This window comes from Cimex lectularius, unplaced genomic scaffold (assembly GCF_000648675.2).
Source record: "Cimex lectularius strain Harlan isolate CLEC.00 unplaced genomic scaffold, Clec_2.1 scaffold57, whole genome shotgun sequence".
In the NCBI taxonomy this organism is placed as follows: Eukaryota; Metazoa; Arthropoda; class Insecta; order Hemiptera; family Cimicidae; genus Cimex; species Cimex lectularius.
In genome coordinates, this window is record NW_019392642.1 from 1,084,116 (window position 1) to 1,106,238 (window position 22,123).

General features: G+C 35.7%; 1 long non-coding RNA gene across 2 annotated transcripts; it reads right to left on the reverse strand.

The window, feature by feature from the left end:
* Positions 1–6,332: 6,332 nt before the first annotated feature.
* LOC106661704 lies at positions 6,333–7,072 on the reverse strand. 2 transcript variants are annotated; one of them, XR_001339766.1, is made up of 3 exons: positions 6,923–7,072; positions 6,566–6,846; positions 6,333–6,500 (listed from the first exon to the last, which is right to left on the reverse strand). It is a non-coding gene; the product is annotated as an uncharacterized LOC106661704 (long non-coding RNA). The 2 variants fall into 2 exon arrangements; XR_001339767.1 differs by lacking the exon at positions 6,333–6,500 and having other exon boundaries at positions 6,521–6,846.
* Between the last annotated feature and the right edge of the window lie 15,051 nt (positions 7,073–22,123).

A 22,123-nucleotide genomic window follows, 5' to 3' on the forward strand; every position in this document is an offset into this window, starting at 1 on the left:
CGAGACGTTAATTTTTTTTCGTAACACGCAAGACTAAATAATGCTAAACAGCGTATACCTGTTTTAGAAATAAGCTTGAATTTATTTTCAGTTCGAGGTATTAAACTTGCAAAAGTTCAATCCCGGCTTCGGAAAAAAAGGAAAAAAAAGACAGCAGTATTTCGGTAGCCGTTATCGGGCGGGTCGGCATTCTTCATGATTGCTCACCGTGCCTAAAAGGGTTGTGAGCGGTGTGCGTCCCATTGTCACTTTCGAGTGTGTTTTGTGGCCAGGGATGGAAACACCCCTGAGTGGCCGACATCAAAAAGGGCCGGTCCCAGTGAAAATCCCTTAGTCACCCGACAACTTATTAAACCTGCATCGATCTTCACGTGCGAACACTTTCGACTGCCTCGGAACAAATACTTTCCGTTTCACCCTCTTCTGGACTTAACAGCCCAAGGTGAAAACTAACGTTTAACAATGCATTACTTTTCGGGAGAGAATCTGACAGAAAAACTTTTAGTTTCCCTGTAGAGTGGTTTTTCTTTACCTTAGGTCGAGCTCTTTTAGATAAAGGCATTATTTGTATAAATACATATAAGAATAGACACTAAGAATAATTTGTAATTTTGTACGATCCCCGCAAAAAGAGGAGGTGTGTGAAATTATTCATAAATAAATTGTTCAAAAATGAATAGGGATGCAATTTATTCTTATGCTATTAATTTTAATTAAATTTACCGATATTGTTTTGTTAGTTGGATGAAATAAAATAGCAAATACAAAAAAAATTCCTCATTTTTAATAACGGATTTACTTAAGATTGATTATTCAGAAATCGTGAGATGCAGTCTGGTGTGATGTAGGTTTCAGAAAAACATTTTCTTTATCGTGCCAACGTTTCGATCTTTAATGAGATCATCTTCAGGGCCTGGGATTTACGAGCATTGTTTAAATTTAGGAAAAACATGTAGGATGTGCAAAAAAGTGAATTTATACAATGCAAATAAATATTTTTTTTATATTCAATCAAAGTATTTCTACTCACTGAAATTGTTTGTTTTCTGCGTAATTGTGCCATTCATTCACGGCCTATCACATAAATTGAACACATTTCTCTCGTCCGATAACTTTAAAATAGCTTTCAAAAATTATAAAACAATTCAAACACTTTTTCCAAAATAAAAGATCCCACACCAATAACAAATAAATCTGACGTAATCTACAAAATCAATTGTTTAAACTGTCCAGTAACTTACATCGGTCTTACATCCCAATATCTGGATAAGAGAGTAAAGCAACATAACAATTATTGCTAAAAACCCAAGCAAAATCCTACAGCACTCGCTACCCACCATTTTGAACACCAACACAACTTCGACTTCAACAATCCAAAAATATTACACACAGAACAAAACAAACATAAACGTAAATTTTTACAAATGGTTTACATCAACAGAGATAAACACAGCATCAATTAAAGAACAGTCACATGTAAACTCAGTCGCAGCTCGCCAATATCTCAATCAAATTCAATATCGATATCATCCTCACATTACACAAAATATACAATATAACGTATAAAACATTCATCACATTCCACATATCAAACATTTTTACATAGTCTAATTTTTGAACAATTTAGCTTTCCTTTTCCTATTTATCCCCGTCTATATAATCCTGAAAGATAATCTGGCCGAACCATTACCAACTTTTATCCCATCGTTGGCTCTTTTCACCTCAAAGAAGCCAACTTCTTATACAAAAATGTCTTTCTATACCGACTTCCTTCCCCACCCCTTCAAAATCCAACGTACATAAACATATAAAACAGCAATATCTCACTGGCATTCTCAACACGACACGCAAGAATGGCACAATTATACAGAAAACAAACACTTTGAGTGAGTAGAAATACTTTGATTGAATTAAAAAAAAAAATATTTATTTGCATTGTATAAATTCACTTTTTTCCACATCCTACATGTTTTTGTTAAATTTAAACAATATTCCTGAAGGCCCTGAAGATGAGCTCAATAAAGATCGAAACGTTGGCACGATAAAGAAAATGTTTTTCTGAAACCTACATCACACCCGACCGCAACTCACGATTTCTGACGGTCAATAATCACCACACATTACTTAAGAATAGTAAACATGAAGATTATTCGTTTTGTAAACAAACACCTTTTCTCCATTTTTTCCAGTTGTATTCTCTTTAACTATGGAAAGACATAATCTTGAACCAGAAGTTCGCAATATTATTGTGGGAATGAGTCATCGAGGTCACCGCAAGTGGATATCGGAGAGGCAGTTGGAGTTTCTCAGAGCATGGTCTTCCATTTTGATTCCGAGAAACTGGAAGTACCAATAGACGGCTTGGTAGTCATGACATGCGATACTAGAAAATATTCGATACCAGTACTGGACACTGGCATCGAAAGTAGTACTACACTACTCAATTATCGACAGAAACTTAGTACTTAGTACTAAACTTACTCATATCAGTACTTTGTCATTTATTCATAACTGATTCACTTATTCACTGTCGATTTGTGGATATAACATGCTCATAGGTAAAAATAAACTAGATTTTTTAAAAGTATTTTTTCATTCAGCACACTTCAACGTAATTGATATTTCAATTTTATCGTTATCGAGTTTTGGGAAAATTGATCTAAGTGTTTTGTTTTCAAATGTTTTAAAAGATTAGATACGAATTTTCTAATTTGACACAATTTTTAATAAATCAAAAGAATCCTGCCATTGAACCAGTTTACCATCAACCAACCAGTTAACCAACAATAAAAGAGGGGAAATTATGATTACGTAACGAGTAGTGGGTGGTATAAGAAATCTCTATAGCAAAAGGGGCAATTCGTAAATTACCATACTAGTATATCGACGTATGCCCGTGCAAGCTGCAGCTGAACCTCGGAAAGTCGCACACCGTGCATCTGCCGGCCGATACACGTGTTCCCTCCTTCAACTCTTTCCTAGGGAGTCCATTCAAGCCACCCTCCAGAGGCGAAACCCGTCGTCAGGTGTTCATTGTCCGGTCCGGATGACCTGTTTACAAGATTGCCCAATTTGCGTCAAACGTGACGAGGGACTGCGACTTACGAGTGCCAACTTGCAGCTGAACCTACGTCACCTGTGATGTATGAGCGCCAACCCTCTTTTCTGCCAGAGTGTCACGTTCCCTTTACAAAAGTCAGAGGTAGACATGATCAAAGGGGCCTCTTCAAACGAGCGTAGCGTGTCAATTGTCATAGACCTCATACTATTCGCCATTTACTGTTATCAATGAAATGTATAATAGTCATTTAACTAAGAAATAAAGGAAAAACTCGCTGACCTTAGATAAGCCGTGAACAGCTTTGTTGGTTAAAAATGAGTTCATAAATTTTTAGGGAAATATGTATTAAGTATATTACTATAATGTCATCGCTGATCACAAAGATTACAGCGAAGAGGACAAAGAACCGAGGGCTTTATTATGCCTGCATACGTGTTAACAATGTTTACATAAATTCATTAGATTTCGTGGTCGTATTGGGCAAATAACATCTTTCAATTAATTAATTTTTATGTAAGGTACTGATTGAGATAAAAAGTCAGTGTCACGAGCGGGATTCGAACCCACGAACCTCGGCTAAATACGCCGCTCCTCTACCACTTGAGCTATCGTGACTTCAATCCTCTCGGAGACCAACCTCCTATCTCAACCCAAAAAGGGGGAAAATTCCAAAGGTTGTAGGTTGAGATGGGGAGTTGGTGTCCGAGTTGATTGAAGTCACGGTAGCTCAAGTGGTAAAGCAGCGGCGTATTAGGCCGAAGGTCGTGGTTTCGAGTCCCGCTCGTGACTTTGACCTTTTTATCTCAAGAGATATCTTACACAAATGTTTATTTTAGTAGTATTACCATATGAGTTATTTATTAGCGTCACGTATGCATTAGGTATGCAAGAAGTAATTAAAACTAACATCTGACACATTAGATCTATATGTCTGATATATTAGCAATTTACCGAAGTGATACTTCGTTTCTTGAGTAGGTTTGCTTTCCTAAGATTTGTATGAAGAATCTTACTCAAAATGGTCAGAAATAATGTTTATTTCTAATTTGGTTTTTTCCGAATATTCTTGTCATTCGGACTGGCACTGTTCTGGCCTGTCGGGTGAGTTTGGCCTTCTTCAGTGGTGGTTTTGATCAAACTACAGGTTCTCCGCAGACCTTAGAAGAATCTAACAGTGTTGTTTGTAAAAGAAAGTACAGCCATGACGTACACCCAAAGAACCACATTAGCAATTGCTGGCAGGTTTTGTCACTACCCATTACTGTTAATAGTCACAGTAAATCAAAACATTACTAAAACCATAGATGACGTTTTATTAACCATATTTTGTTAAACTCTAGTAGCAAGTCAAACACAATTTATTCTCCATTATTTTTAAACTTTCTCTTTTCGACATATTCCCGCATTTAGAGTTTTCGGACATGCGATCCTCCGTAAAAATTGCGTTCTGTTCCACGGGCGGCGCTCTCTTTTGATCCGTGCGATGCGAAGAAAATCGGATTGTGCAACATGTGGTCAGCAGCTGGGCGTCTGGCTGTATGTTTTGATTTCTCACATGGCAAAAGGGTTTTAAAGATCTTTTTTTCTGATTTGGCTGCGAGGTGATTTTGGTCCGTACAGTCATTTTTTCAGGACGCCGTCCAAAGGTGCGAGTGGGTAAAAATGTCAAAAATTATGCGGGCTCGCTTAAGTTATTACCCACATAGGGCACTGACGACAAGGCGGAGACTTCGGCGTACCCTGGATAGTTCTTCTTACGTATGCGTTACGTCAAATTGGATATTCACTTTTTAAAAACAAAGTAAAAATCAGTAAAAACTGCTATCCAGTTTTACTTAGCTAATTTTCTAGTAACTAATCTTTTTATAAATTTATTTTTCAATGAACTCGTACAATCCCGATTCCAAAAGTTACACAGTCAGCGTATTTCCACCCCTATCTTTTGGCTTATTATAATGTTATTGCAACATCCAAAGAAAACAATCCTTCTAATCCAAAGTCATCAAAACCATTGTCGTTGACTACTACGTTTCCACCCTTCACAAAACATCCTTCGATAAAAATCTAATCCCCAACAAATTTTCCATGTGTAAAACTATCCTCACATCCTATCCATGGCACGATGCATGTCAAAAATTATCATTTTGCTTCAACCTAGTAAGGCGACTGAAGCAGAGATGGCCAGGGAACTAGTGCGAGTAGTAAGTAAATATTCGGAAAGCTGGGTGAGCAACTATATTTGCTCAAGCTATAAATAATATCGATTGATCACATTATAAAGAATAATTAAATTAATAAAAACCCACAATGAAAAAAATCATCATAATTTTTAGCTACTTTAAAACATTTCGAGGTTAGTCAGGGCATCGACCAACTTTCATTATACTCAGGTTTGGGATATTATTGGGCCTGTAGGTATTATTATATTTAATGGTCCGAATGACCAAATTACTTCTTTCAATTAATTAATCTTTTCATGTAAGGTCATCTCTTGAAATGAAAAAGTCATTGTCACGAGCGGGATTTGAACCCACGACCTTTGGCGAAATAAGCCGCTGCTCTAACCACTTGAGCTATCGTGATGTAATGTATGCACTGTAATGGGGGAATAGATTTCTACATGTTCCCTTTTTAAGTTTACACGTAAATTATGTCAATTTCTATTTTTGGCATACGTCTCTTTTTTGACATAAAAGAGAAGGTTTCAGCTATCTTAATCGTAATATTTATTTGTGAGATTTCTTCATGCAGTCTGAGGCGTGATAAACCTTAGTTAGTCCAATTTGCCCAAATTTATTTAAAAACCAATTTCAACATTTTTTTTGGATAGTGCATATTGTGTGTGGTGATTAGTGACCGTTAATCGATATTAATTTAGAAATCGTGAGATGCTGTCTGGTATGATGTAGGTTTCAGAAAAACATTTTCTTTATCGTGCCAACGTTTCGATCTTTATTGAGATCATCTTCAGGGCCCAAAGTGTTTGTCTTCTATGTAATTGTGCCATTCTTGCGTGTCGTGAGGCACCAAACCGCATCTCACGATTTCTAAATAAAAAAAAAGTGCATATTATATTCCAGATCATCACTTCCGCGAATGTCTGTAACCTAAGTGTTGATTGCCTGAAATTACAATGTGTTAATATTATACTAAATTTACATAAAAGATTCTTGCGTAAGGTTAGATAGATGCCAAAGGACTTCACCTCATCGGACGACACGCTTGATCTTTTTTGAAAAAAGAATCATACACCAGTTTATCTGCATCATGATTTACTTTTAATTTTTAATGAATTTCCGAGTCCCATAAGGAAAATTAATGTTTTTGTGCTGTGGCACGAATGTTAAAGTGATAAGGGTTTGGCGTATGCAAAAATTAAACGGTGTAACGGTGCAACCCCATTATCCGCCATGTCAAACGCCATCAAAACCAAATCTCACTGGAAGAAATATAAATAAATTCCTTGTCGAATAAGAAATGTAATCTTTATCTCCAATGGCTTACAACATAACATCGGATCGCGAAACGGCGTACTTTTGTCGTAAATTTTATTTTCTTTCGAGCCAGTTTCGCCGTGTTATCTCCATCTTTTAGTCCAATTATGCGCTATGACGTATCTTGCACCAGGGCTGAGCCGGCACCTGCCTCAAGACAAGAAAGGCCCAAAAACATAATTAATTCGGGCAGGTGCGAGTCGCGTGCCTTAACGGTACGCCAGACAGTTTCAACATCGGAGATACGCGTAGCACGGGCCCGTCTACACTCTGCAAATCTCATCAACGCTACTGCAAAAACGGTATCTCCAATGACCAACCAGTCTCGTTCCATTAACTCAAATTACAAGAACATGAATTTACGTACCTACATTGAGGTGTTTCACCATTGTGATAGTAAGATACGAATAGTTCGAAATTTAATTTGCTAACCGTGCTAACTTGTTTAGGAAGGTTATTTATAGGTTCTTGTTCGTAAATGATAACTTTTTGTTTCAAAAATAAATAATAAGACATCGTTTCTATCATCTGTTTTAAAGTGTCTTGTGGATATATTTGAACAAGTTAATTTTATTCTACTCTGCCAACCTTTCTGCTCCATATTTTTTCAATTTTGATTTGTACATACTTGCGTAAACTCTATGTTATCCTTACAAGAGTAAACGATATGCATACCAGTTAGGAGACTTCAGCACGTGCCAGTACCATAAACCTTCCCAAAAGCAAAAAATTTAGCACAATACATATATCACCATGATAACAACCATTATGTCATTCGACCTAAATTGTCGTAATTGGTCATTTTGAGAAATCTTTCCGAATCGTCATGACCAATAATTGTTTAACAGATTTTTTTCGTTGGTCATCGCCAGATCTCCCTCTCTTAGCTGGAATGAATGAATGCGGTGTTAGTTAGGGACACAGAATTTGGGCAAATATTAACCTCTCTAACATTCAGCAAAAAAAAAAAAAAAAAAGAGAGAGAGAGAGAGAAAGAGATGGATGAATAATAGATAGATTGATAGTTAGATGGATGGATAGATAGATAGATAGATATATAGATAGATAGATAGATAGATAGATAGATAGATAGATCGATAGATCGATAGATCGATAGATCGATAGATAGATAGATAGATAGATAGATAGATAGATCGATAGAGAGAGAGAGAGAGAGATAGATCGATAGNGAGAGAAAGAGAGAGAGAGAGAGAAAGAGAGAGACAGACAGAGAGAGAGAGAGAGTGAGAGAGAGAGAAAGAGAGAGAGAGAAAGAGACAGACAGAGAGAGAGTGAGAGTGAGAGAGAGAGAAAGAGAGAGAGAGAGAGAGAGCGAGAGAGACATAGCATTGCATTTCCCTTTTTTCTTTCATTTTCTTTCTTCTTTCTCGCATTTTATCTAATTTCTTTTACCGTTTCAGCCAAGTTAGGATGTTTGATGATATAACGGCAACTCTCTCTTTTCCTTATTTCTTTATTTTAATGCGAGCTAGCCTCTCTTTACTTCAAGGCCTCGTCAGTTTTGGATAAAATAACACAGATAAGAAACACAAATGCACAGAAACAAGATAAATACATGACATTCTGGTCAGCATTCCAGAGTAGATATTCCTCGGGGCAAATGGGGATAAACCCTACCATTCACGGAAATAAATACATTCGATCCTATAAATAACACATATTCCATATATGAAGGTACAAAGATCTATACACAATTAATACTGCCGTAAAAATACATTAATAATTGTCAAACTTTTCTTGTATTATAACACAATATTAAAAAGTTTTGTAATTTTTGATGTGATTTTGCAAAATGATAAAATCAGTTTAGGTTAATGGAATCTAATTTAACTTTTTTTTGTAAAAATTTTGTTCGTAAATACGAAGTAGATAAACTTTTAAGTTAAAGTTTAAAAAAAACTTTAAAAAGCTCATACCTTAATGCCAGTCAGGTTTAAAAAAGTTTTAATTTTTTTTTTGTAATAAAAACGTTGAAAATGATGACATTATCGGCAAAATATAACCCAATAAAAGTGAGGTGTTAAATTTAATATGTCAATGAAGGATTTGCATACAGATTTTTTAACTTAACGTATTTAAGAATCGACGGGCTGATAAATAAAGAAGATAAATCCGGATCACAACAAGATATCCTCCCATAAATAATCAGAAGGCGGGATTATTTCGGTAATGGTTTCTCCTACCAATCCGTTGTTCATAAAGTATTTTTTTCGGTAGTGGAATCTGACAGGTACTTAACACCGTATTTAAGTCGCCGTACGTGCCGAGGGTTCAAGAGTGGCTCGTTTGATACATTATTAACATGTGCTGCATGTCAACATCCTCCGAACGGTAATGGACCCGGCCGCAGTCAATTTCATGTAGATGTAGCTTTTACACAAATAAGCGAACGCCTTGACAAAAACTGACGTGGGAGCTTCAAACTAATATATGAACGTTATTTTTAGTTATTTTCAAAAATTCGACTCCTTTCCAGTTAGCATTTTTAGGTCGGGGTTGTGTCGGTTTGGTGACGTCTTGTGAGAAACTCGTCGTAGTCGCAGGTGGCGATCAAAAATATCACTAATGCAATTTCTTTTCTTTTTTTTTCAAATTAAATTTAAATGAATTTCGTTAGAATGAAATATTCGGGCCACTTTTCGACTGGAGCACGTGCCTCGGCAGATGTGGGGCAGTTTTAACATTTTCTCAATTCTGATCAGCTGCCCAATCATTAAACAAGCAAGGTCTCAACAACACGGATACAACATTTACAACCTTCCTTTTTCTCTTTTTACCTACATATAATACATTTGAAGAACGATATGTGTCTCAAATAAGGATTAAAAGGAAAAATAATGGGGCAACTTTTTTCCAAACTAAAGTCATTTTTCAGCAATACCTTGAACCAATTTAGGAGCATACTAGTAATAAATATCAAACCATACGTATGAAGTATGAGAATTGAGGATCTAGAAGGCACAGAAGAATTAGACTTATAATAATAAATATCATAATCTTCTCTAGAAGGCACAGAAGAATTAGACTTCTAATAATAAATATCATATCAAATAAATATAAGAATACATAATAATAAATATCAAACCATACGAATGAAATATGATAATTGAAAATTTAGAAAGCACAGAAGAATAAGAGTTATTTTATCCACCTGAAACCTCTCATTGTTCAGGTATTGTCTGTTTTGTACTGAGTTATTTATTTATCAACTTATTAAATTACTTAACTATTAACTTATTAATCTATTAATTTATTACTTATTTAACAAATAATTAATTTATATAATAATTTTATAACTTATAAATTTAACTTATTTGTATAAAAATCATATTGGCTTATATAATTATTAAAAACTAACTTATCTGTACTGTTTGCACTATTCATACTACTAATATTTCTTTTACTAACAACTAACTTATATTTATTATTTAATTATTAATTATTAATATTTAATTATTAATTATTAATTTAATATTATAATAGTAAAGTTTGAAGTTTATGGGCCGACAAACATCTGAGGTCAAATAAGGATTAAAAGGGAAAATAATGGGGCACCTTTTTTTTCCAATCTAACGTCATTTTTCAGCAAAACCTTGAACCTATTTAGAAGAATACATAATACTAAATATCAACCCATACGAATGAAGTATGATAGTTGAAGATTTAGAAAGCACAGAAGAATAAGATTTATTTTATCCACCTGAAACTTCTCATTGATCTGCATTTGTTTTGTATTGAGTTATTTATTTATCAACATATTAAATTATTAAATTAATAAGTTATTAAATTATCACTATATTAATTTATTAACTTATTTAACAACTAATTAATTTATATATTAATTTAATAACATACTTATAAATTTAACTTATTTGCATAAAAATCTTATTAACTTATAAAATTATTTAAAAACTAACTTATCTATACTAACTATTCATACTACTACTATTTCTTTATTAACAACTACCTTATAAAGTTATTTAATAATCATAATAAAGTAAAGTAAAGTTTTGGGTGAAGTCACGATTGGTGGCTCGAGTGGTAGAGAGGCGGCGAAGGTCGTGGGTTCGAATCCCGCTCGTGACACCGACTTCTTTATTTCAACCAAGAAATTACAAAGAAAGAATAATTAGTTGATTGAAAGAAGTAACTTGGTAAATTGACCACGAAAACGTAAATTTATTTACATAATAATAAAGTTGGAAATTTATGGGCCGACGAACAGCTGAGGCCATCGCCGGCCCTCTACGTGTTTTCTTTCTTTTTCTCTTCTTTCGCCAATATTTTGTTGTAAACTGCGCCCATTTAAGCGTCTCAATCTGGTTCCTGACGCTCTTCTTTTAAATGTGTACCACGTCGATGTCTTAAAAATGCTAGCCTTCTCGACTGTACGTCAGGGTGTCACATACAGAATAGAAACAAAACATACAATACATATACATCACCGCAAACGTAGTTATGTGGTCACATTCACTCCGCCAGAGTACTCGACATGCCTCGGGGCAGGATTGAACCCACTACATTCTCGCTAATAACTTACATTCACTCTCCAAACGTCGCACACTCACACCAGATTACTCGATATTTGTCGGGGTGATAAAAAAGTGATTTAAAAACTAACTTTACGATGACTTGTTAAAATAATATCTATTAATTTTCTAACATATTTATTATAATTATTAGTATTTGGTATCATTGTTAAATAATTAAAAGGGGATGACAATGGTGGTGGGTCACGGATTTGGACGAAATATTTTTGGTGATTCCACACTCCAAAATATCGGACACGACTCCACTTCTCGAGAATTTGACCCGGTTTAAGTTTCAGTTTTTTAATATTTTATGTTTATTAATTACAAAAAAACTCTAAAACCCATTATTTTTCAAGTAAACTAGGTCATAATTTTTTTCTCGAAACTAATATTAAATTTCATTTTAGCACCTCTAGAGATCCCTAAATATAATTTTTTGGAATTTAAATTTATAGATTTTTTTCCGACATTTGACTTTTTGAAAGAAGAGGAAAGTATCTTTTTATAGACGTGTGTATCATTAAAATATATAAAATATTTCCATAAGAAAATACACAAAATAGCAAAATTAGTTGCCAGAAATAAACCTCATTTGTTAAATAGAAATAATAAGTAAAAACAAGAAGTGGCGGATACGTGTCCAATATTTAAGAGTGTAGAATCACCAAACAAAGATCGATCCAAATCCGTGATCCACCAACCTGGTCGTTCCCATGTTATTTTTTGTTATTTTTTTTATCAGAACGTTTCCCGACAGCTATTTGATAAGAATATTTTCAAGAGGTCCATGTACACAGCAGGAGGTTTGATACAGAAGTCGTATAGGGCTCCCTAATTTTAAACTCTCTCCCATCATGCAATTGCTAATAAAACAGATAACAAATTAATGATAGTTAACGTAACTATTTATTACTTCCATCATCAATATATCCAGAACGAATATCACTAAAAATTAATTGTTATAAAGTTTGCATGGGCTTGTTTAAGGATAAAAGACTACTTTAATTGCATAGATTAAAGTAAATCTTTTGTGACAGAAGTTTGTTTTAATTGTTTTCCCTTGTCATTTTTTTCCTATGGCAATCATTCACAATATTTGACAATTAATTTGGGGTAATTTGGCGATAAGCCGCTCCATTCACGCAAATAAATACATTCGATCCAATAAGTAAAATTTTTTTTCCATACATCAAGGTCCAAAAATCTATATAGATAATAGATTTTTATGTAATGTTTTGGTTTAAATGAAAAAGTTAGTGCCTCGAGCGAGATTCGAACCCATGACCTTCCGTAAATACGCCGCTGCTCTACACCTGAGCTATCATTTAGCCGAAGGTCGTGGGTTCGAATCTCGCTCGTGGCACTAAATTTTTCATTTCTACCAAAACCTTACATAAAAAGATTAATTAATTTAAGAAGTTATTTGGTCAATAGACCACTAAATATAATGCATAGATAATAGAGTTAGTGATGGTTAACGTAACTATTTATTACTTCCATCATCAATATATCCTTGTGTCTTTTACTACTGTTCTCTTATTCATCAAGCCTTCATGCTCTCAATGTCAACACTAGCAATTTAATAGATGAACAATACATGATTTATTTTATTTTAAATGTGTGATGATTAGTGACCGTTAGTCGAAGATTATTCAAAAATTGAGAGATGCGGTCTGGTGTGATGTAGGTTTCAGAAAAACCTTTTCTTTATCGTGCCAACGTTTCGATCTTTATTGTGCCCTGAAGAAGATCTCAATAAAGATCGAAACGTCGGCACGATAAAGAAAATGTTTTTCGGAAACTTACATCACACCAGGCAGCATCTCACGATTTTTGAATAATTTTTATTTTAAAGTTTAAAGTTTCTAATAAATTGCAAGACTTTGGCATAAATTTGTTGCTATGTATTGACAAATCAGTACACAAAACATAAACACAATAGTACATATGATAATTTTGATACATTTCATATTTAGTATCTACATTGGAATCGGCAAGTTACACCTTTACCATTTCTATTGACTAAAAACTATCCAGATTTGTACGAGTGGCATGACTACAGACCGTTTGGTTTTCTGTTACAATGAGAATCGTATTTCCTATTTTCTTTTCCGTTGCAATAATAGCGAGCGTTATAAGTAATCTAAGAACGTAGAAAGATATCGATAAATCAATGAGAAACCGTAGCCCATTTTCGATCCCCGAGGCAGATCCGTCGGGCTGACTATTTGTCACTATAGACGAGCTAAGCCACCCTTTGTGTGCGATGGGAAATGGGAAAATCACTCTTTTCATGCCCGACCCCTGTTTTGATTCTCACCGAATATTCTCCCACATTCACCCTGGGCCTCTTTCTCTTCCACGGCTTAATCGTCGGATTTCATTGTGGCGAGTCGACGAGGGTGGCTAATGGCGTTTGTTTCCCCTTTTCTCCACTATCGGCCTGTTAAGTGGGGCCGTCGTGGGCCTCATTAATATAAATTACACCATTCAATCAAATTATATTGAAGTTGTCGGCTGATTGATTTTAACACAGAGACGTTTATAATTCTCCCTCTAACGGACATTTCACCGTGACCCAAGCGAAATCGCAATAAACAAGATGGTTTTGTTAAAATTAAACGTACGTTTGCAGTGAACCAATACAAAATTATCTTTTTTTTTATATTTTTTATTTTTATTGGCCTTATGATCTTTGCATATTAGCCATGACGAATTCTTATATATTATATTGTTCCAATTAGGGGTTATCGGGAAAAAAGGGCCAGAGGAGACGGTGGGAATCGAACCCACGACCGCGGCGTGAGAGTTTCTCATGCTAACCACTCAGCTACCGCGGTCCCCACAAAATTATCTTAAAAAATTATATGTTTGAATATTTATCAAAATGAAACCAGCATCACAACGCTTATTGTAAATTTGGGGATTTTCTTTTTGCACTGATTGGTGAATACTGAAATGTTCTAAGTGCTATTGAGTGAAAGGTGTCTTCTTGAGGACTGCGGAGTGATGAACCTGCAGCGTAGCTCTAGCTTTCCTAGCTGGTTTGAATTCAATGCCAAATTGGATATATAATAATAATATGTAATATTTAATATAATGAGATAATAAATATTCAATGTAAAATAATACGATAAAGTAATAATAACCAAATTCATTATGAAATAGTACAAATATATGATTAATTACAATTAATTAAGGTTTTTGTTTGAGATAAAATAGTCAATGGCACGAGCGGGATTCGAACTCACGATCTTCGGCTAGATACTCCGCTGCTCTACCACGTGACCTATCGTGACCTCGATCCACTCGGACATCAACTTCCTATCTCAACCCCACCTTTTGAGTTTTGAGATAGGAAGTTGATGTCCGAGTGGATCGAGGTCACGATAGCTCAAATTGTAGAGCGTATCTATCCGATGATCGTGGGTTCGGACTTTTTGACTTTTTTATCTCAACTAAAAAAACTTAATTAATTGTAATGTATTAATTGGTCAAGCGGACCACGAAATTAGTGAATTATATGATTAATATTATTTCAATAACTTATAAAATTATTTGACGTCCGTATATGAACTAATAACAAATGCAGCCCAACTGTTGTTTTTTAATTTTTTAAGTTGTTAAATCATTATAATTATATCAATTATATTTCGTTGTCCGATTGACCAAATAACTTTTTTCAATTAATTTTAATTAATATGAGGTATTGGTTGAAATGAAAAAGTTAGTGTCGCGAGCAGGATTCGAACCCACGACCTTCGACTAAATACGCCGCTGGTCTACCACTTGAGCTATCGTGTCTTTGATCCACTCGGACACCATGGGAAGTCAATGTAGATCAAGTGGTAGAGCAGCGGCGTATTTAGCCGAAGGTCGTGGGTTCGAATGCCGCTCGTGGCACTAACTTTTTCATTTCAACCAAAACCTTACATAAAAAGATTAATTAACGTACAAATATTTCAAATTTTGAACTTCGTTGTACTATTTTGTACAATACACTTCATTAACATTGTACTTCTTTACGCCTTGTCCGAACATTTTTTTCTATTATTTGGTGCATTGTCAGAATAAAGTGCTGGGGACATTAGTATTGGCTAAAAAAACTGTCATAATAATTTTTAGCCGTATATGAAATTCAAAGGGTAGTCATTTTTGTAAGTTACCACCAATAGCTCGGAAATTAATGAATTTGTTTATTTATACCATATTTCCATACTCTTATTATTTGTTACATATTCTAACATATTTCAATGTATGGTTTTTTGCTCATTTGTAAGTTGGGTACGAATGCAGGGCCGCTGGATTCGAACCCGGGACCTTTACCTCACAGTGATGAGCGCCTTGTCACCGCCTAAACAGTTGCGGCCACCGACGCCCCCTTCACGGATATTGAAAACGTTTCCTAAGTTTGCAGAGATTGCTAAGTACCGAATGCTAAATCCGACTGCATTTCTGAACAGTTCGTGACATTTTAACATCTGCAGTACCGTCCAGGCGCATTCAACTGAATAAACAAACGGTACGTTTTATTTATTTCAGGATACCACTAATTATTTGTTTTAGATAATAAACAAGGATAACTAAAAAGTATTTAAACGATACGGGCGTAGTTTAGAGAAACAATCGATATTCCAATTAAATGAAATTAATAAACAATTCTTTAAAAAAATGCTATGGTTGGTGGTCTTGGGGAACACACGTTTGTAATATTTCTGTAAAATAACTTAGGAAATGTGGAAGTGTCCCAAGTATCAGAACATCCCCGACACTCGGATGGAAACATTGTTTCATCAAACACGATGAAAAGTGGACCCAATTCAATAAAGTTAACTAGCCGTTAAGTACAAGTTTTTTTGCACCTAGGCAAGAAAGGTTCTCCGAAAAGGTCATCTGCGTTGGAATTGCAAAGGAGTAATTTGTGTCAAGTTTTTTAAAAGTTATAATGATGCTTTTACCAAAATTGTCCTTTATATAACGCAAGGCCAAACATTTCGCGCCAGACGATCACAACAATTAAAGAGTATGAACTTGCACCTCAATACCCTCGACTTCGCCTATTCTGATTCTTATTCCATGTCCGTAACACTTGTTTGTCAAACTTTCAAGCACGAAGAACCCTCTGTCTCTAAACGCCAATTACAATAAATGATCAATAAATACTTTCAATTAATTATTTAAGATAGGTGAAAGGTAAAATTCGTGTCAAACACTACGGGAATTTATAGTCTATTTTTTTCTCTAAAACTTGTCTTTCGTGCCCCAAGCGAACGAAACGTGTGTTCGAAATACTACAGACAATGGACTAAGTCCGAACCTGCTAACTTGGTCCGAAGGCGAGCGGCCTGGGGTACGTACTTACCGGTGGGTACCACGTTCGCCATCTCGTGGAAAGCAAGCTAACCATCCGGCGGATGTGGCAAGTACCATTTTATACCGTGGTCGCTTATTATAAACATTACAGATTATTGTTATATTATTATTTTAAAAAATAATAAAGTATATTGTAATATTGATTAATGATATAAAATTGTTTTAAGAATGAATTTTTTTTAAAAGAAATGTAACTCGTATTGATGAAAACATAAATAAGAAAAAAGTAGAATAGGCTAATATACATGCACATACATAAAATAAAAGAACCGTAAGTTCTCAGTAAGCGCACCTGTTTTGTAATTCTCTACAGCTGTTTTGACTGCGATAATCACGTCAGATTGATGCGAATAAAACGTAAAAAAATGTTCCCAGGCGAACAATGGGGCTTTGTAACAATTAATCGCGAACAGGAAAGCGGGGGATCATTTTTGACCTCAGCTCTCCTGAGGATTCACAACTTCCTGTCCCTCGGACAAAGCGATTCTTAGAAGCGTTGTTTCGCATCCGGGCGAATTCAACTCTTTCGTCTATTTTTTGAATCAATTATTTCTGCGCAAATTATAAACCTTTTTGCAGATGCTAAACTTGGTGTGGGATGCGCGGTGTGTTCTCTCCGAGTACGACACGAAACCCAGCGAATCTTAGAGTAAGAATTCAATTTAGACCATAAAACGAAAGTAAACTACCGTTTTTATATAAAAGGGTTAATATTTTATTATTTTTCTTTGGCTGACCCCAAGCCAATTCAATGTATCATAAAAAAGCATGAGTAAAAATATGTTAAACATTGCCTAAGGCGTTTTCAAGTTTCGGAAAGGGAACAAGAGTAGGTGCTGGGTTGATGAGACGTTGGAAGTTATTAAATTAGGTATAGATGAAAAAATAACACAAAAAATAAAAGCACGATTCCTATAAAACACTTTATATACTTATCTGTTTATTTATAAAACATCGATATTTTGATTCTTTCTTTAAAACCTTCAGTTCTGTCTTCTAACTTTAAGTAATCTAAAAACTTATACTATATTCTTAGTGTCTTTTTCGTATTATTGTCCCATTAAATTTCTTAGATAAAGAGGTTGGTGGATATAGTTGGTGGTCCTTGGTCGTTTAGTTCGGCCTGTTGAGAGTCTGGCAACTGTCGAAATTATTAAGAATTCTCATCCCGTGTCGTTTTGCATTTCCGCCAACTGATGTTGTACCCGTTGGTCGGTGGAATTGCGAAGGCCAATTAAAATTAGCTAGTCCTCATGAGCACGGCCATTTACGTCGGCTCACCTGCTACCAGCTTTCTCGGCAGAATTCGGCCATTCGGACCACCTGCCCCCCAACAAATCTTGTTTTTATTTGGACTTTCACCCCGAAGGGTTGTCACGCCCTGACAAACCTACCCCGTATTCGGGGCTGGCTCCAACGGGAGCTTTCAATACCTAGGACATTTCAGCTCCCACCGCTTGCAAAATATAATCTAGCATAAAACTATCATCTATAGTGCAGTCACACAAATAAATACATTCACACGTAAGTAAATTGCCCTTATTCTGATTCGTCGGTGGAATACTCGATATTCCTCTATCGACCTATCTATAGACTACTCTAAATCTGGAGCGTTGGAGTACATCCATCGACTTTAAACACACATCTACTGGAGGAGCGATGGTAATGCTAATATTTCACCAACAGCCACTAACCACCCACACTAATAAATATACAAAAACAAAACACATAAAACAGATCTATATACAACAAAAAATCTTCGTCCACTAAAAATCGGAAAACCCGGCTGCATGCCTACACACTCTCTGTTAGGAGCCAAGGCATGACAAGCGTCTATGTGAGACACATGGAGCAACCTTTCCTTGCATAAGGGGCAACTGCTCTTTAGCCGTGGGTCAACCGTCTATGACTATTATTAAACGGGTAAGGTTGATTCCTAGAATCCGGCTCAGATTCCCGAGGGTCCGTCTACAGGTCGTGTTCTTCAAACGCAAGAACCTCTCGGACCATCCTCTCCACTTATGCTGCTATATTTCTGTCAGCTTAGCTCACGAGTTTAGAGCCAGAGGGCCTGTTCTGGAGGGTGGGACGTCCCGACTTTCGCCGCCTCGTCCACACACTACAGGCCGACGTGTCCGGGAACCCAGACAACAACCACCGTTTTTCCTAGTCGCTAGCGTATAACAGAGAATCTGTCCCATAAAGCCCAAACAGCGCTCAAAGAGTCGAAGCATAAGGGCCCTTACGTTTCGAGACCGTGCCAATTCGCATACAGTTCCGCCGTGTATACGCTGTAGAAGGAATCGGATCAGGCGTTTTCTGTACAAGCCCAAAACATGAACAATCAAACACATTAGGGAAGTACACTTCGGTCTTTCAAGCAGAAATACATGCCATCAATGCTTGTGCCCTGGAAAATCTTAAAAGAGGTTACACTGACAAAAAAATCCTCATAAGATCAGATAGCCAAGCAGCCATTAAAGCATTAGCATGTAACAGAATCACGTCAAAATTAGTCAGTGAATGCATCCAGAATCTCCAAAACCTAGGTAAACACAACAGCCTGAAGATATCTTGGGTGCCAGGGCACAGGGGAATTTTGGGTAACGAGAAAGCAGACAGACTGGCCAGAGTAGGATCTGCAAGACCATACATAGGCCCCGAACATATTCTTGGGATAACAAAAACAAATATAGAATCCTCCATCGCAGGATGGATCCAAGGAAAATAAAAGGAGAAGTGGATAAACTATAGCGGTGCTAGACATAGTAAACTTATGGTGAAACAACCTTCACCGAGACTGGCCAAATCATTGCTGCAATTGGAGAGGGCCAAACGCAGAGGAGTGGTAGGACTACTAACCGGTCACTGGCATCCCAGAAAACATCTACACAACATGGGTATATACAACGATGATCCCATTTGCAGATTATGTAATGAGGAGGAGGAAACAGCCATTCATATCATCTTCGAATGCGAAGCAACAGCTCAATGGAGGTTTAACCTAACGTACGGAAAAGACTTAGGGAATCAAATTGCAGCAACAACAGTCAATGACCTGATACTGCTAAGGAGAAGGATTGAGTCTATTGCACTGAACTAAGGAACTAGGAAGGTACATTAAGCCAGAAGGCTGCAGTGCCTGGGGAGTACAAACCCCACTTCCTAGTATCCTTTTCTACCATACCATACGCTGTACAGTGTATACGCTGGAATGAGTGTGCTACGACCAGTAGATAGCCATTCCCTCGCCACACCATCGCCGGTCTTGGACCCGTCTTTAAAAACTAGTTTTGTGTTTTTATTGTACGTATTTTTTAAGTCTAAGTTAAATGTTTGAGTTGTGTCTGAGACGCGACAACGAAGAGGCCGGTTTACGATCGTCGTTAACGGCACCTCCTTACCAGCGGATGGACATATAAGCCGAAAAATATTAGAAAATAAAAAGACGTTAACGATCTCTCGATTCTCGTAAATCGTCGACTCATTAATGGGATGATGGCGGTTTTATGCCTACATATGTACATTGAGAAACATAGATTAGCTAACCGTATAACCGTAGATTAGGGAAAATTTAATTCTGATACTTTAAAGACCATTTTTTCCTTTTATGTTGCCCGCTTGTACCATTTCAGACATCTTAAACGGTTGAAATGAAAGTACATCAAATTACAGTTGAATTCAGATTTATGTTAGCAATTTATCTGACATATAATGGAATGCAAAGGCAATTTTGTATGAAATATTATCAAATTTTCCTTTCTCTTTCCTGGTGTACACAAAACCAACTGGTTTTTCTGAGATTTTGATATATTTTTTATTGTATGAAAATACCAATGTGTTTTTATAATAAGTATGTAAGTTTATATAAGTTTCAAGCGACTACAACTTTAGCAAAAAACTTACATAGGTTTGAAGAAGGTTATGACCTGGAGGAAAGATAACGAAGATTTCAAGGCGTCCTCGGATTCTTTTTTTTTTTTTTTAAGCAATTGTGGTTTAGGTATTATTGTAGTTTTTCTGAAGTAAACTCATGAAATCCTTAAAAATGAAAAAGTAAAATTTCACCCTTATAGTCGATGATCGGACCACTTGTATTAAGGAACTTTTTGTCACTACGAAGGTGTGAAATTCAATGGCAAAGTTTGTCACTCCAGTAGCCTGACAACCTGCATAGGTACAATAATATTACAACCTGGGAAAGAACATACAATGAAATTTTATTTACAAATAGCTTCGAAAAATGGAACTTAAAAAGCGAATACTGATGCATAATGGCTTTGAAAAAAGATTTTTCTTTCTTTCCTTGTTCTCTGTAATTGAGATTTTCAGCGTAAATACTGTATATTCATATAATGGATTTTGAAAAGTTTATAGTTTGCCGAGATTTTACGTTTTTGACATTATAGATGTTAATAAAAATTGTATACATTTTTTTAAAAATGTATTAAGCACTTCAAACAAAACGTAACATTGCTCTTCCAGTAGTCTTCCATTTGGTCTCGTGTCGCCTCATTTGTTTTTTAATTTGGTCTTGTAGTCTTGAATTTGTTCTTGAAGTCTTACATTTGGTCTCGTGTCGCATTCGTGAAGTTTTCGGTTATTGGTGTTGTGTCGCCTTCTTGTGGTCTTACATTTGGTCTTATAGTCCATTTGTACTTGTGTTACTTTGGTGCTACGTTTCTTTTTGTTCCTCCGTTATTGGTAACATAAGGAATTGAAGGTAATTTCTTGATAATCCCTTTACCGGTGACCTCAATAACTCATTCCCACAATAATATTGCGAACTTATGTTTCAAGATGATTGGGGTATTCATGATGTTTGTAAGATGTCAACTCGTGTTAACTCGAATAGAGAAATGTCCAGTAAGATCGTGAACGCCCCCTTCTTTTCTTAGCATATAAAAAAGTCAATTTTTCCACAAAGCTGCGCGTGGCGACTGGTAGAACCAAAAATAAAGCTATAACAGTCCTTGAACGCTTGTTGTTGTTTGTTTTGGTTTTCTTTTGTGTTAAATTGTAAGATGCCAGAAGTTAATACAAAACGAAAATTAATCAACTATTTCATTCAAAATGCTATCTATGCACTCGAAGAGAACTAACAAATTACAAGGTTCGATTCGTGGCGACATATATTTTATGAATGAAAGTACAAGGACAAGTCAGAAAATAGCAAAAGAAATGTATTTGCCTAATTTAATTAATGCGTATTTAAGAATAAAAATATCTGTAAAAAACAGCTGTTAAATTCATGGCTGGCATGTTGGTTACCTACGCCCTGACGGATAGCAATGTGACTACATTTTCGACCTAACACCTAACATTGCCCCTGGCCTGTTAGATCGAACAATGTTAAGTAGCCGATTCTTAAAAGTCTACCTCATCATTTTTCTCGATCTAACAGGACCTAACAGTTAACAGGGTTAACACAAAGATCGTGAATACCCTTTATATGTTTTTAATCACATAAAAATAAAAAAATCTTTGTTTGTTCCTGGTTCGTTTTTAGGCACAGCTTTTATAATAAAGGTTAGACTCCCAATTGATGAGCATGTTGAGTCATAATAGATAGTTTTTAATTTTATTTCAATTTTTAAAACGAATTATGTATGTTTAAAAATTATTAATATTATCCAATGGCC